This window comes from Ambystoma mexicanum, chromosome 2q, assembly GCF_040938575.1.
Source record: "Ambystoma mexicanum isolate Mex_15411 chromosome 2q, UKY_AmexF1_1, whole genome shotgun sequence".
Lineage (NCBI taxonomy): Eukaryota > Metazoa > Chordata > Amphibia > Caudata > Ambystomatidae > Ambystoma > Ambystoma mexicanum.
This window is the reverse complement of record NC_090924.1, coordinates 1,454,882,399-1,454,897,891: the sequence shown is the minus strand read 5'-3', so window position 1 is coordinate 1,454,897,891 and position 15,493 is coordinate 1,454,882,399.

Here is a 15,493-nt window from a genome sequence, read left to right as displayed (position 1 = left end):
CCTGTTCTGTGGCATTAGCAAGCTGAAGGAGAGCGACTGTCGTATAGAATGCACCTCCTGTTCTGTTGCATTAGCAAGCTGCAGGAGCGCTCCTGTTGTATAGAATGCAACCCCTGTTCTGTGGCATTAGCCAGCTGCAGGAGCGCTCCTGTCGTATAGAATGTAACCCCTGTTCTGTGGCATTAGCAAGCTGCAGGAGATCTCCTGTCGTATAGAATGTAACCCCAGTTCTGTTGCATTAGCAAGCTGCAGGAGTGCTCCTGTCTTATAGAATGTAACCCCTGTTCTGTGGCATTAGCAAGCTGCAGGAGCGCTCCTGTCGTATAGAATTCAACCCATGTTCTGTTGCATTAGCAAGCTGCAGGAGGGCTCCTGTCGTATAGAATGGAACCCCTGTTCTGTTGCATTAGCAAGCTTCAGGAGCGCTCCTGTCGCATAGAATGTATCCCCTGTTCTGTGGCATTAGCAAGCTGCAGGAGCACTCCTGTTGTATAGAATGTAACCCCTGCAGGAGCACTCATGTTATATAGAATGTAACCCCTGTTCTGGGGCATTAGCAAGCTGCAGGAGCGCTCCTGTCATATAGAATGGAACCCCTGTTCTGTTGCATTAGCAAGCTGCAGGAGCGCTCCTGTCATACAGAATGTAACCCCTGTTCTGTGGCATTAGCAAGCTGCAGGAGCGCTCCTGTCATATAGAATGCAACCCCTTCAGGAGCACTCCTGTCATATAGAATGTAAACCCTGTTCTGTGGCATTAGCCAGCTGCAGGAGCGCTCCTGTCGTATAGAATGTAACCCCTGTTCTGTGGCATTTGCAAGCTGCAGGAGCGCTCCTGTCGTATAGCACTGTTCTGTTGCATTAGCAAGCTGCAGGAGAGCTCCTGTCGTATAGAATGCAACCCCTGTTCTGTTGCATTAGCAAGCTGCAGGAGCGCTCCTGTCGTACAGAATGTAACCCCTGTTCTGTGGCATTAGCAAGCTGAAAGCGCGCTCCTGTCGTATAGAATGCAACCCCTGCAGGAGCACTCCTGTCATATAGAATGTAAACCCTGTTCAGTGGCATTAGCAAGCTGCAGGAGCGCTCCGGTCGTATAGAAAGTAATCAATGTTCTGTTATATTAGCAGGCTGCAGGAGCACTTCTGTCTTATAGAATGTAACCCCTGCAGGAGCACTCATGTTATATAGAATGTAACCCCTGTTCTGGGGCATTAGCAAGCTGCAGGAGTGCTTCTGTCATATAGAATGGAACCCCTGTTCTGTTGCATTGGCAAGCTTCAGGAGCGCTCCTGCTGTATAGAATGCAACCCCTGTTCTGTTGCATTAGCAAGCTGCAGGAGCACTCCTGTTGTATAGAATGTAACCCCTGCAGGAGCACTCATGTTATATAGAATGTAACCCCTGTTCTGGGGCATTAGCAAGCTGCAGGAGCGCTTCTGTTATATAGAATGGAACCCCTGTTCTGTTGCATTGGCAAGCTTCAGGAGCGCTCCTGCTGTATAGAATGCAACCCCTGTTCTGTTGCATTAGCAAGCTGCAGGAGCGCTCCTGTCATACAGAATGTAACCCCTGTTCTGTGGCATTAGCAAGCTGCAGGAGCGCTCCTGTCGTATAGCACTGTTCTGTTGCATTAGCAAGCTGCAGGAGAGCTCCTGTCGTATAGAATGTAACCCCAGTTCTGTTGCATTAGCAAGCTGCAGGAGTGCTCCTGTCTTATAGAATGTAACCCCTGTTCTGTGGCATTAGCAAGCTGCAGGAGCGCTCCTGTCGTATAGAATTCAACCCATGTTCTGTTGCATTAGCAAGCTGCAGGAGGGCTCCTGTCGTATAGAATGGAACCCCTGTTCTGTTGCATTAGCAAGCTTCAGGAGCGCTCCTGTCGCATAGAATGTATCCCCTGTTCTGTGGCATTAGCAAGCTGCAGGAGCACTCCTGTTGTATAGAATGTAACCCCTGCAGGAGCACTCATGTTATATAGAATGTAACCCCTGTTCTGGGGCATTAGCAAGCTGCAGGAGCGCTCCTGTCATATAGAATGGAACCCCTGTTCTGTTGCATTAGCAAGCTGCAGGAGCGCTCCTGTCATACAGAATGTAACCCCTGTTCTGTGGCATTAGCAAGCTGCAGGAGTGCTCCTGTCATACAGAATGTAACCCCTGTTCTGTGGCATTAGCAAGCTGCAGGAGCGCTCCTGTCGTATAGAATGCAACCCCTGCAGGATCACTCCTGTCATATAGAATGTAAACCCTGTTCTGTGGCATTAGCCTTCTGCAGGAGCGCTCCTGTCGTATAGAATGTAACCCCTGTCCTGTGGCATTAGCAAGCTGCAGGAGCGCTCCTGTCGTATAGAATGTAACACCTGTTCTGTGGCATTTGCAAGCTGCATGAGCGCTCCTGTCGTATAGCACTGTTCTGTTGCATTAGCAAGCTGCAGGAGAGCTCCTGTCGTATAGAATGTAACCCCAGTTCTGTTGCATTAGCAAGCTGCAGGAGTGCTCGAGTCTTATAGAATGTAACCCCTGTTCTGTGGCATTAGCAAGCTGCAGGAGCGCTCCTGTCGTATAGAATTCAACCCCTGTTCTGTTGCATTAGCAAGCTGCAGGAGGGCTCCTGTCGTATAGAATGGACCCCCGTTCTGTTGCATTAGCAAGCTTCAGGAGCGCTCCTGTCGCATAGAATGTATCCCCTGTTCTGTGGCATTAGCAAGCTGCAGGAGCACTCCTGTTGTATAGAATGTAACCCCTGCTGGAGCACTCATGTTATATAGAATGTAACCCCTGTTCTGGGGCATTAGCAAGCTGCAGGAGCACTCCTGTCATATAGAATGTAACCCCTGTTCTGTGGCATTAGCAATCTGCAGGAGCACTCCTGTCGTATAGAATGCAACCCCTGCAGGAGCACTCCTGTCATATAGAATGTAAACCCTGTTCTGTGGCATTAGCAAGCTGCAGGAGCGCTCCTGTCGTATAGAATGTAATCACTGTTCTGTTACATTAGCAGGCTGCAGGAGCACTTCTGTCTTATAGAATGTAACCCCTGTTCTGTGGCATTAGCAAGCTGCAGGAGCGCTCCTGTCGTATAGAATGGAACCCCTATTCTGTGGCATTAGCAAGCTGAAGGAGAGCTACTGTTGTATAGAATGCAACTCCTGTTCTGTTGCATTAGCAAGCTGCAGGAGCGCTCCTGTTGTATAGAATGAAACCCCTGTTCTGTGGCATTAGCCAGCTGCAGGAGCGCTCCTGTCGTATAGAATGTAACCCCTGTTCTATGGCATTAGCAAGCTGCAGGAGCGCTCCTGTCGTATAGAATGTAACACCTGTTCTGTGGCATTTGCAAGCTGCAGGAGCGCTCCTGTCGTATAGCACTGTTCTGTTGCATTAGCAAGCTGCAGGAGAGCTCCTGTCGTATAGAATGTAACCCCAGTTCTGTTGCATTAGCAAGCTGCAGGAGTGCTCCTGTCTTATAAAATGTAACCCCTGTTCTGTGGCATTAGCAAGCTGCAGGAGCGCTCCTGTCGTATAGAATTCAACCCCTGTTCTGTTGCATTAGCAAGCTGCAGGAGGGCTCCTGTCGTATAGAATGGAACCCCTGTTCTGTTGCATTAGCAAGCTTCAGGAGCGCTCCTGTCGCATAGTATGTATCCCCTGTTCTGTGGCATTAGCAAGCTGCAGGAGCACTCCTGTCATATAGAATGGAACCCTTGTTCTGTTGCATTAGCAAGCTTCAGGAGCGCTCCTGTCGTATAGAACGCAACCCCTGTTCTGTTGCATTAGCAAGCTGCAGGAGTACTCCTGTCGTACAGAATGTAACCCCTGTTCTGTGGCATTAGCAAGATTCAGGGGCGCTCCTGTCGTATAGAATGCAACACCTGCAGGAGTGCTCCTGTCATATAGAATGTAAACCCTCTTCTGTGGCATCACCAAGCTGCAGGAGTGCTCCTGTCGTATAGAATGCAACCCCTGCAGGAGCACTCCTGTCATATAGAATGTAAACCCTGTTCTGTGGCATTAGCAAGCTGCAGGAGCGCTCCTGTCATATAGAATGTAATCACTGTTCTGTTGCATTAGCAAGCTGCAGGAGCACTTCTTTGTTATAGAATGTAACCCCTGTTCTGTGGCATTAGCAAGCTGCAGGAGCGCTCCTGTCGTATAGAATGGAACCCCTGTTCTGTTGCATTAGCAAGCTTCAGGAGTGCTACTGTCATATAGAATGCGACCCCTGTTCTGTGGCATTAGCAAGCTGCAGGAGCGCTCCTGTCGTATAGAATGTAACCCCTGTTCTGTGGCATTAGCCTTCTGCAGGAGCGCTTCTGTCGTATAGAATGTAACCCCTGTTCTGTGGCATTAGCAAGCTGCAGGAGCGCTCCTGTCGTATAGAATGTAACACCTGTTCTGTGGCATTTGCAAGCTGCAGGAGCGCTCCTGTCGTATAGCACTGTTCTGTTGCATTAGCAAGCTGCAGGAGAGCTCCTGTCGTATAGAATGTAACCCCAGTTCTGTTGCATTAGCAAGCTGCAGGAGTGCTCCTGTCTTATAGAATGTAACCCCTGTTCTGTGGCATTAGCAAGCTGCAGGAGCACTCCTGTCGTATAGAATTCAACCCCTGTTCTGTTGCATTAGCAAGCTGCAGGAGGGCTCCTGTCGTATAGAATGGAACCCCTGTTCTGTTGCATTAGCAAGCTTCAGGAGCGCTCCTGTCGCATAGAATGTATCCCCTGTTCTGTGGCATTAGCAAGCTGCAGGAGCACTCCTGTTGTATAGAATGTAACCCCTGCTGGAGCACTCATGTTATATAGAATGTAACCCCTGTTCTGGGGCATTAGCAAGCTGCAGGAGCGCTCCTGTCATATAGAATGGAACCCCTGTTCTGTTGCATTAGCAAGCTTCAGGAGCGCTCCTGTCGTATAGAATGCAACCCCTGTTCTGTTGCATTAGCAAGCTGCAGGAGCGCTCCTGTCGTACAGAATGTAACCCCTGTTCTGTGGCATTAGCAAGCTGCAGGAGCGCTCCTGTCGTATAGAATGCAACCCCTGCAGGAGCACTCCTGTCATATACAATGTAAACCCTGTTCTGTGGCATTAGCAAGCTGCAGGAGCGCTCCTGTCGTATAGAATGTAATCACTGTTCTGTTACATTAGCAGGCTGCAGGAGCACTTCTGTCTTATAGAATGTAACCCCTGTTCTGTGGCATTAGCAAGCTGCAGGAGCGCTCCTGTCGTATAGAATGGAACCCCTGTTCTGTTGCATTAGCAAGCTTCAGGAGCGCTCCAGTCGTATAGAATGTAACCCCTGTTCTGTGGCATTAGCAAGCTGCAGGAGCTCTTCTGTCGTATAGAATGTAATCACTGTTCTGTTGCATTAGCAAGCTGCAGGAGCACTTCTGTCGTATAGAATGTAACCCCTGTTCTGTGGCATTAGTAAGCTGCATGAGCGTTCCTGTCATTTAGAAAGGAGCCCCTGTTCTGTTGCATTAGCAAGCTTCAGGAGCCCTCCAGTAGTATAGCAGGTAAACCCTGTTCTGTGGCATTAGCAAGCTGCAGGAGTGCTCCTGTCTTATAGAATGTAACCCCTGTTCTGTGGCATTAGCAAGCTGCAGGAGCGCTCCTGTCGTATAGAATTCAACCCCTGTTCTGTTGCATTAGCAAGCTGCAGGAGGGCTCCTGTCGTATAGAATGGAACCCCTGTTCTGTTGCATTAGCAAGCTTCAGGACCGCTCCTGTCGTATAGAATGTATCCCCTGTTCTGTGGCATTAGCAAGCTGCAGGAGTGCTCCTGTTGTATAGAATGTAACCCCTGCAGGAGCACTCATGTCATATAGAATGTAACCCCTGTTCTGGGGCATTAGCAAGCTGCAGGAGCGCTCCTGTCATATAGAATGGAACCCCTGTTCTGTTGCATTAGCAAGCTTCAGGAGCGCTCCAGTCAAATAGAATGTAAACCCTGTTCTGTGGCATTAGCAAGCTGCAGGAGCGCTCCTGTCGTATAGAATGTAACCCCTGTTCTGTGGCATTAGCAAGCCGCAGGAGCGCTCCTGTCATATAGAATGCAACCCCTGTTCTGTGGCATTAGCCAGCTGCAGGAGCGCTCCTGTCGTATAGAATGCAACCCCTGTTCTGTGGCATTAGCAAGCTGAAGGAGCGCTCCTGTCGTATAGAATGCAACCCCTGTTCTGTGGCATTAGCCAGCTGCAGGAGCGCTCCTGTCGTATAGAATGTAACCCCTGTTCTGTGGCATTAGCAAGCCGCAGGAGCGCTCCTGTCATATAGAATGCAACCCCTGTTCTGTGGCATTAGCCAGCTGCAGGGGCGCTCCTGTCGTATAGAATGCAACCCCTGTTCTGTGGCATTAGCAAGCTGAAGGAGCGCTCCTGTCGTATAGAATGCAACCCCTGTTCTGTGGCATTAGCCAGCTGCAGGAGCGCTCCTGTCGTACAGAATGTAACCCCTGTTCTGTGGCATCAGCAAGCTGCAGGAGTGCTCCTGTCGTATAGAATGCAACCCCTGCAGGAGCACTCCTGTCATATAGAATGTAAACCCTGTTCTGTGGCATTAGCAAGCTGCAGGAGCGCTCCTGTCGTATAGAATGTAATCACTGTTCTGTTGCATTAGCAATCTGCAGGAGCACTTCTTTCTTATAGAATGTAACCCCTGTTCTGTGGCATTAGCAAGCTGCAGGAGCGCTCCTGTCGTATAGAATGGAACCCCTGTTCTGTTGCATTAGCAAGCTTCAGGAGCGCTCCTGTCATATAGAATGCAACCCCTGTTCTGTGGCATTAGCAAGCTGCAGGAGCGCTCCTGTCGTATAGAATGTAACCCCTGTTCTGTGGCATTAGCAAGCCGCAGGAGCGCTCCTGTCATATAGAATGCAACCCCTGTTCTGTGGCATTAGCAAGCCGCAGGAGCGCTCCTGTCATATAGAATGCAACCCCTGTTCTGTGGCATTAGCCAGCTGCAGGAGCGCTCCTGTCGTATAGAATGCAACCCCTGTTCTGTGGCATTAGCAAGCTGAGGGAGCGCTCCTGTCGTATAGAATGGAACCCCTGTTCTGTTGCATTAGTAAGCTGCAGGAGCGCTCCTGTCATATAGAATGCAACCCCTGTTCTGTGGCATTAGCAAGCTGCAGGAGCGCTCCTGTCGTATAGAATGTAATCACTGTTCTGTTACATTAGCAAGCTGCAGGAGCGCTCCTGTCGTATAGAATGTAAACCCAGTTCTGTTGCATTAGCAAGCTGCAGGAATGCTCCTGTCTTATAGAATGTAACCCCTATTCTGTGGCATTAGCAAGCTGAAGGAGAGCTACTGTTGTATAGAATGCAACTCCTGTTCTGTTGCATTAGCAAGCTGCAGGAGCGCTCCTGTTGTATAGAATGAAACCCCTGTTCTGTGGCATTAGCCAGCTGCAGGAGCGCTCCTGTCGTATAGAATGTAACCCCTGTTCTATGGCATTAGCAAGCTGCAGGAGCGCTCCTGTCGTATAGAATGTAACACCTGTTCTGTGGCATTTGCAAGCTGCAGGAGCGCTCCTGTCGTATAGCACTGTTCTTTTGCATTAGCAAGCTGCAGGAGAGCTCCTGTCGTATAGAATGTAACCCCAGTTCTGTTGCATTAGCAAGCTGCAGGAGTGCTCCTGTCTTATAAAATGTAACCCCTGTTCTGTGGCATTACCAAGCTGCAGGAGCGCTCCTGTCGTATAGAATTCAACCCCTGATCTGTTGCATTAGCAAGCTGCAGGAGGGCTCCTGTCGTATAGAATGGAACCCCTGTTCTGTTGCATTAGCAAGCTTCAGGAGCGCTCCTGTCGCATAGTATGTATCCCCTGTTCTGTGGCATTAGCAAGCTGCAGGAGCACTCCTGTCATATAGAATGGAACCCTTGTTCTGTTGCATTAGCAAGCTTCAGGAGCGCTCCTGTCGTATAGAACGCAACCCCTGTTCTGTTGCATTAGCAAGCTGCAGGAGTACTCCTGTCGTACAGAATGTAACCCCTGTTCTGTGGCATTAGCAAGATGCAGGAGCGCTCCTGTCGTATAGAATGCAACACCTGCAGGAGTGCTCCTGTCATATAGAATGTAAACCCTCTTCTGTGGCATCACCAGGCTGCAGGAGTGCTCCTGTCGTATAGAATGCAACCCCTGCAGGAGCACTCCTGTCATATAGAATGTAAACCCTGTTCTGTGGCATTAGCAAGCTGCAGGAGCGCTCCTGTCGTATAGAATGTAATCACTGTTCTGTTGCATTAGCAAGCTGCAGGAGCACTTCTTTGTTATAGAAAGTAACCCCTGTTCTGTGGCATTAGCAAGCTGCAGGAGCGCTCCTGTCGTATAGAATGGAACCCCTGTTCTGTTGCATTAGCAAGCTTCAGGAGTGCTACTGTCACATAGAATGCAACCCCTGTTCTGTGGCATTAGCAAGCTGCAGGAGCGCTCCTGTCGTATAGAATGTAACCCCTGTTCTGTGGCATTAGCAAGCCGCAGGAGCGCTCCTGTCATATAGAATGCAACCCCTGTTCTGTGGCATTAGCAAGCCGCAGGAGCGCTCCTGTCATATAGAATGCAACCCCTGTTCTGTGGCATTAGTAAGCTGCAGGAGCGCTCCTGTCATATAGAATGCAACCCCTGTTCTGTGGCATTAGCCTTCTGCAGGAGCGCTCCTGTCGTATAGAATGTAACCCCTGTTCTGTGGCATTAGCAAGCTGCAGGAGCGCTCCGATCGTATAGAATGTAACACCTGTTCTGTGGCATTTGCAAGCTGCAGGAGCGCTCCTGTCGTATAGCACTGTTCTGTTGCATTAGCAAGCTGCAGGAGAGCTCCTGTCGTATAGAATGTAACCCCAGTTCTGTTGCATTAGCAAGCTGCAGGAGTGCTCCTGTCTTATTGAATGTAACCCCTGTTCTGTTGCATTAGCAAGCTGCAGGAGGGCTCCTGTCGTATAGAATGGGAACCCCTGTTCTGTTGCATTAGCAAGCTTCAGGAGCGCTCCTGTCGCATAGAATGTATCCCCTGTTCTGTGGCATTAGCAAGCTGCAGGAGCACTCCTGTTGTATAGAATGTAACCCCTGCTGGAGCACTCATGTTATATAGAATGTAACCCCTGTTCTGGGGCATTAGCAAGCTGCAGGAGCGCTCCTGTCATATAGAATGGAACCCCTGTTCTGTTGCATTAGCAAGCTTCAGGAGCGCTCCTGTCGTATAGAATGCAACCCCTGTTCTGTTGCATTAGCAAGCTGCAGGAGCGCTCCTGTCGTATAGAATGTAACCCCTGTTCTGTGGCATTAGCAAGCCGCAGGAGCGCTCCTGTCATATAGAATGCAATCCCTGTTCTGTGGCAATAGCCAGCTGCAGGAGCGCTCCTGTCGTATAGAATGCAACCCCTGTTCTGTGGCATTAGCAAGCTGAAGGAGCGCTCCTGTCGTATAGAATGTAATCACTGTTCTGTTACATTAGCAAGCTGCAGGAGCACTTCTGTCGTATAGAATGTATCCCCTGTTCTGTGGCATTAGCAAGCTGCAGGAGTGCTCCTGTTGTATAGAATGTAACCCCTGCAGGAGCACTCCTGTCATATAGAATGTAACCCCTGTTCTGGGGCATTAGCAAGCTGCAGGAGCGCTCCTGTCATATAGAATGGAACCCCTGTTCTGTTGCATTAGCAAGCTTCAGGAGCGCTCCAGTCATATAGAATGTAAACCCTGTTCTGTGGCATTAGCAAGCTGCAGGAGCGCTCCTGTCGTATAGAATGTAACCCCTGTTCTGTGGCATTAGCAAGCCGCAGGAGCGCTCCTGTCATATAGAATGCAACCCCTGTTCTGTGGCAATAGCCAGCTGCAGGAGCGCTCCTGTCGTATAGAATGCAACCCCTGTTCTGTGGCATTAGCAAGCTGAAGAAGCGCTCCTGTCGTATAGAATGCAACCCCTGTTCTGTGGCATTAGCCAGCTGAAGGAGCGCTCCTGTCGTATAGAATGCAACCCCTGTTCTGTGGCATTAGCCAGCTGCAGGAGCGCTCCTGTCGTACAGAATGTAACCCCTGTTCTGTGGCATCAGCAAACTGCAGGAGTGCTCCTGTCGTATAGAATGCAACCTCTGCAGGAGCAATCCTGTCATATAGAATGTAAACCCTGTTCTGTGGCATTAGCAAGCTGCAGGAGCGCTCCTGTCGTATAGAATGTAATCACTGTTCTGTTGCATTAGCAAGCTGCAGGAGCACTTCCTTCTTATAGAATGTAACCCCTGTTCTGTGGCATTAGCAAGCTGCAGGAGCGCTCCTGTCGTATAGAATGGAACCCCTGTTCTGTTGCATTAGCAAGCTTCAGGAGCGCTCCTGTCATATAGACTGCAACCCCTGTTCTGTGGCATTAGCAAGCTGCAGGAGCGATCCTGTCGTATAGAATGTAACCCCTGTTCTGTGGCATTAGCAAGCCGCAGGAGCGCTCCTGTCATATAGAATGCAACCCCTGTTCTGTGGCATTAGCAAGCCGCAGGAGCGCGCCTGTCATATAGAATGCAACCCCTGTTCTGTGGCATTAGCCAGCTGCAGGAGCGCTCCTGTCATATAGAATGCAACCCCTGTTCTGTGGCATTAGCAAGCTGAAGGAGCGCTCCTGTCGTATAGAATGTAACCCCTTTTCTGTTGCATTAGTAAGCTGCAGGGGCGCTCCTGTCATATAGAATGCAACCCCTGTTCTGTGGCATTAGCAAGCTGCAGGAGCGCTCCTGTCGTATAGAATGTAATCACTGTTCTGTTACATTAGCAAGCTGCAGGAGCGCTCCTGTCGTATAGAATGTAAACCCAGTTCTGTGGCATTAGCAAGCTGAAGGAGAGCTACTGTCGTATAGAATGCAACTCCTGTTCTGTTGCATTAGAAAGCTGCAGGAGCGCTCCTGTTGTATAGAATGAAACCCCTGTTCTGTGGCATTTGCAAGCTGCAGGAGCGCTCCTGTCATATAGCACTGTTCTGTTGCATTAGCAAGCTGCAGGAGAGCTCCTGTCGTATAGAATGTAACCCCAGTTCTGTTGCATTAGCAAGCTGCAGGAGTGCTCCTGTCTTATAAAATGTAACCCCTGTTCTGTGGCATTAGCAAGCTGCAGGAGCGCTCCTGTCGTATAGAATTTAACCCCTGTTCTGTTGCATTAGCAAGCTGCAGGAGGGCTCCTGTCGTATAGAATGGAACCCCTGTTCTGTTGCATTAGCAAGCTTCAGGAGCGCTCCTGTCGCATAGTATGTATCCCCTGTTCTGTGGCATTAGCAAGCTGCAGGAGCACTCCTGTCATATAGAATGGAACCCTTGTTGTGTTGCATTAGCAAGCTTCAGGAGCGCTCCTGTCGTATAGAACGCAACCCCTGTTCTGTTGCATTAGCAAGCTGCAGGAGTACTCCTGTCGTACAGAATGTAACCCCTGTTCTGTGGCATTAGCAAGCTGCAGGAGCGCTCCTGTCGTATAGAATGCAACGCCTGCAGGAGTGCTCCTGTCATATAGAATGTAAACCCTGTTCTGTGGCATCAGCAAGCTGCAGGAGTGCTCCTGTCGTATAGAATGCAACCCCTGCAGGAGCACTCCTGTCATATAGAATGTAAACCCTGTTCTGTGGCATTAGCAAGCTGCAGGAGCGCTCCTGTCGTATAGAATGTAATCACTGTTCTGTTGCATTAGCAAGCTGCAGGAGCACTTCTTTGTTATAGAATGCAACCCCTGTTCTGTGGCATTAGCAAGCTGCAGGAGCGCTCCTGTCGTATAGAATGGAACCCCTGTTCTGTTGCATTAGCAAGCTTCAGGAGCGCTCCTGTCATATAGAATGCAACCCCTGTTCTGTGGCATTAGCAAGCTGAAGGAGCGCTCCTGTCGTATAGAATGGAACCCCTGTTCTGTTGCATTAGTAAGCTGCAGGAGCGCTCCTGTCATATAGAATGCAACCCCTGTTCTGTGGCATTAGCAAGCTGCAGGAGCCCTCCTGTCGTATAGAATGTAATCACTGTTCTGTTACATTAGCAAGCTGCAGGAGCGCTCCTGTCGTATAGAATGTAAACCCAGTTCTGTTGCATTAGCAAGCTGCAGGAATGCTCCTGTCTTATAGAATGTAACCCCTATTCTGTGGCATTAGCAAGCTGAAGGAGAGCTACTGTTGTATAGAATGCTACTCCTGTTCTGTTGCATTAGCAAGCTGCAGGAGCGCTCCTGTTGTATAGAATGAAACCCCTGTTCTGTGGCATTAGCCAGCTGCAGGAGCGCTCCTGTCGTATAGAATGTAACCCCTGTTCTATGGCATTAGCAAGCTGCAGGAGCGCTCCTGTCGTATAGAATGCAACCCCTGTTCTGTGGCATTAGCAAGCTGCAGGAGCGCTCCTGTCGTATAGCACTGTTCTGTTGCATTAGCAAGCTGCAGGAGAGCTCCTGTCGTATAGAATGTAACCCCAGTTCTGTTGCATTAGCAAGCTGCAGGAGTGCTCCTGTCTTATAAAATGTAACCCCTGTTCTGTGGCATTAGCAAGCTGCAGGAGGGCTCCTGTCGTATAGAATGGAACCCCTGTTCTGTTGCATTAGCAAGCTTCAGGAGCGCTCCTGTCGCATAGTATGTATCCCCTGTTCTGTGGCATTAGCAAGCTGCAGGAGCACTCCTGTCATATAGAATGGAACCCTTGTTCTGTTGCATTAGCAAGCTTCAGGAGCGCTCCTGTCGTATAGAACGCAACCCCTGTTCTGTTGCATTAGCAAGCTGCAGGAGTACTCCTGTCGTACAGAATGTAACCCCTGTTCTGTGGCATTAGCAAGATGCAGGAGCGCTCCTGTCGTATAGAATGCAACACCTGCAGGAGTGCTCCTGTCATATAGAATGTAAACCCTCTTCTGTGGCATCACCAAGCTGCAGGAGTGCTCCTGTCGTATAGAATGCAACCCCTGCAGGAGCACTCCTGTCATATAGAATGTAAACCCTGTTCTGTGGCATTAGCAAGCTGCAGGAGCGCTCCTGTCGTATAGAATGTAATCACTGTTCTGTTGCATTAGCAAGCTGCAGGAGCACTTCTTTGTTATAGAATGTAACCCCTGTTCTGTGGCATTAGCAAGCTGCAGGAGCGCTCCTGTCGTATAGAATGGAACCCCTGTTCTGTTGCATTAGCAAGCTTCAGGAGTGCTACTGTCATATAGAATGCAACCCCTGTTCTGTGGCATTAGCAAGCTGAAGGAGCGCTCCTGTCGTATAGAATGTAACCCCTGTTCTGTGGCATTAGCAAGCCGCAGGAGCGCTCCTGTCATATAGAATGCAACCCCTGTTCTGTGGCATTAGCAAGCCGCAGGAGCGCTCCTGTCATATAGAATGCAACCCCTGTTCTGTGGCATTAGCAAGCTGCAGGAGCGCTCCTGTCGTATAGAATGTAATCACTGTTCTGTTGCATTAGCAAGCTGCAGGAGCACTTCCTTCTTATAGAATGTAACCCCTGTTCTGTGGCATTAGCAAGCTGCAGGAGCGCTCCTGTCGTATAGAATGGAACCCCTGTTCTGTTGCATTAGCAAGCTTCAGGAGCGCTCCTGTCATATAGACTGCAACCCCTGTTCTGTGGCATTAGCAAGCTGCAGGAGTGCTCCTGTCTTATAAAATGTAACCCCTGTTCTGTGGCATTAGCAAGCTGCAGGAGGGCTCCTGTCGTATAGAATGGAACCCCTGTTCTGTTGCATTAGCAAGCTTCAGGAGCGCTCCTGTCGCATAGTATGTATCCCCTGTTCTGTGGCATTAGCAAGCTGCAGGAGCACTCCTGTCATATAGAATGGAACCCTTGTTCTGTTGCATTAGCAAGCTTCAGGAGCGCTCCTGTCGTATAGAACGCAACCCCTGTTCTGTTGCATTAGCAAGCTGCAGGAGTACTCCTGTCGTACAGAATGTAACCCCTGTTCTGTGGCATTAGCAAGATGCAGGAGCGCTCCTGTCGTATAGAATGCAACACCTGCAGGAGTGCTCCTGTCATATAGAATGTAAACCCTCTTCTGTGGCATCACCAAGCTGCAGGAGTGCTCCTGTCGTATAGAATGCAACCCCTGCAGGAGCACTCCTGTCATATAGAATGTAAACCCTGTTCTGTGGCATTAGCAAGCTGCAGGAGCGCTCCTGTCGTATAGAATGTAATCACTGTTCTGTTGCATTAGCAAGCTGCAGGAGCACTTCTTTGTTATAGAATGTAACCCCTGTTCTGTGGCATTAGCAAGCTGCAGGAGCGCTCCTGTCGTATAGAATGGAACCCCTGTTCTGTTGCATTAGCAAGCTTCAGGAGTGCTACTGTCATATAGAATGCAACCCCTGTTCTGTGGCATTAGCAAGCTGAAGGAGCGCTCCTGTCGTATAGAATGTAACCCCTGTTCTGTGGCATTAGCAAGCCGCAGGAGCGCTCCTGTCATATAGAATGCAACCCCTGTTCTGTGGCATTAGCAAGCCGCAGGAGCGCTCCTGTCATATAGAATGCAACCCCTGTTCTGTGGCATTAGCAAGCTGCAGGAGCGCTCCTGTCGTATAGAATGTAATCACTGTTCTGTTGCATTAGCAAGCTGCAGGAGCACTTCCTTCTTATAGAATGTAACCCCTGTTCTGTGGCATTAGCAAGCTGCAGGAGCGCTCCTGTCGTATAGAATGGAACCCCTGTTCTGTGGCATTAGCAAGCTTCAGGAGCGCTCCTGTCATATAGACTGCAACCCCTGTTCTGTGGCATTAGCAAGCTGCAGGAGCGCTCCTGTCGTATAGAATGTAACCCCTGTTCTGTGGCATTAGCAAGCCGCAGGAGCGCTCCTGTCATATAGAATGCAACCCCTGTTCTGTGGCATTAGCAAGCCGCAGGAGCGCGCCTGTCATATAGAATGCAACCCCTGTTCTGTGGCATTAGCCAGCTGCAGGAGCGCTCCTGTCATATAGAATGCAACCCCTGTTCTGTGGCATTAGCAAGCTGAAGGAGCGCTCCTGTCGTATAGAATGTAACCCCTTTTCTGTTGCATTAGTAAGCTGCAGGGGCGCTCCTGTCATATAGAATGCAACCCCTGTTCTGTGGCATTAGCAAGCTGCAGGAGCGCTCCTGTCGTATAGAATGTAATCACTGTTCTGTTACATTAGCAAGCTGCAGGAGCGCTCCTGTCGTATAGAATGTAAACCCAGTTCTGTGGCATTAGTAAGCTGCAGGAGCGCTCCTGTCATATAGAATGCAACCCCTGTTCTGTGGCATTAGCCAGCTGCAGGAGCGCTCCTGTCGTATAGAATGTAACCCCTGTTCTATGGCATTAGCAAGCAGCAGGAGCGCTCCTGTCGTATAGAGTGTAACACCTGTTCTGTGGCATTTGCAAGCTGCAGGAGCGCTCCTGTCATATAGCACTGTTCTGTTGCATTAGCAAGCTGCAGGAGAGCTCCTGTCGTATAGAATGTAACCCCAGTTCTGTTGCATTAGCAAGCTGCAGGAGTGCTCCTGTCTTATAAAATGTAACCCCTGTTCTGTGGCATTAGCAAGCTGCAGGAGCGCTCCTGTCGTATAG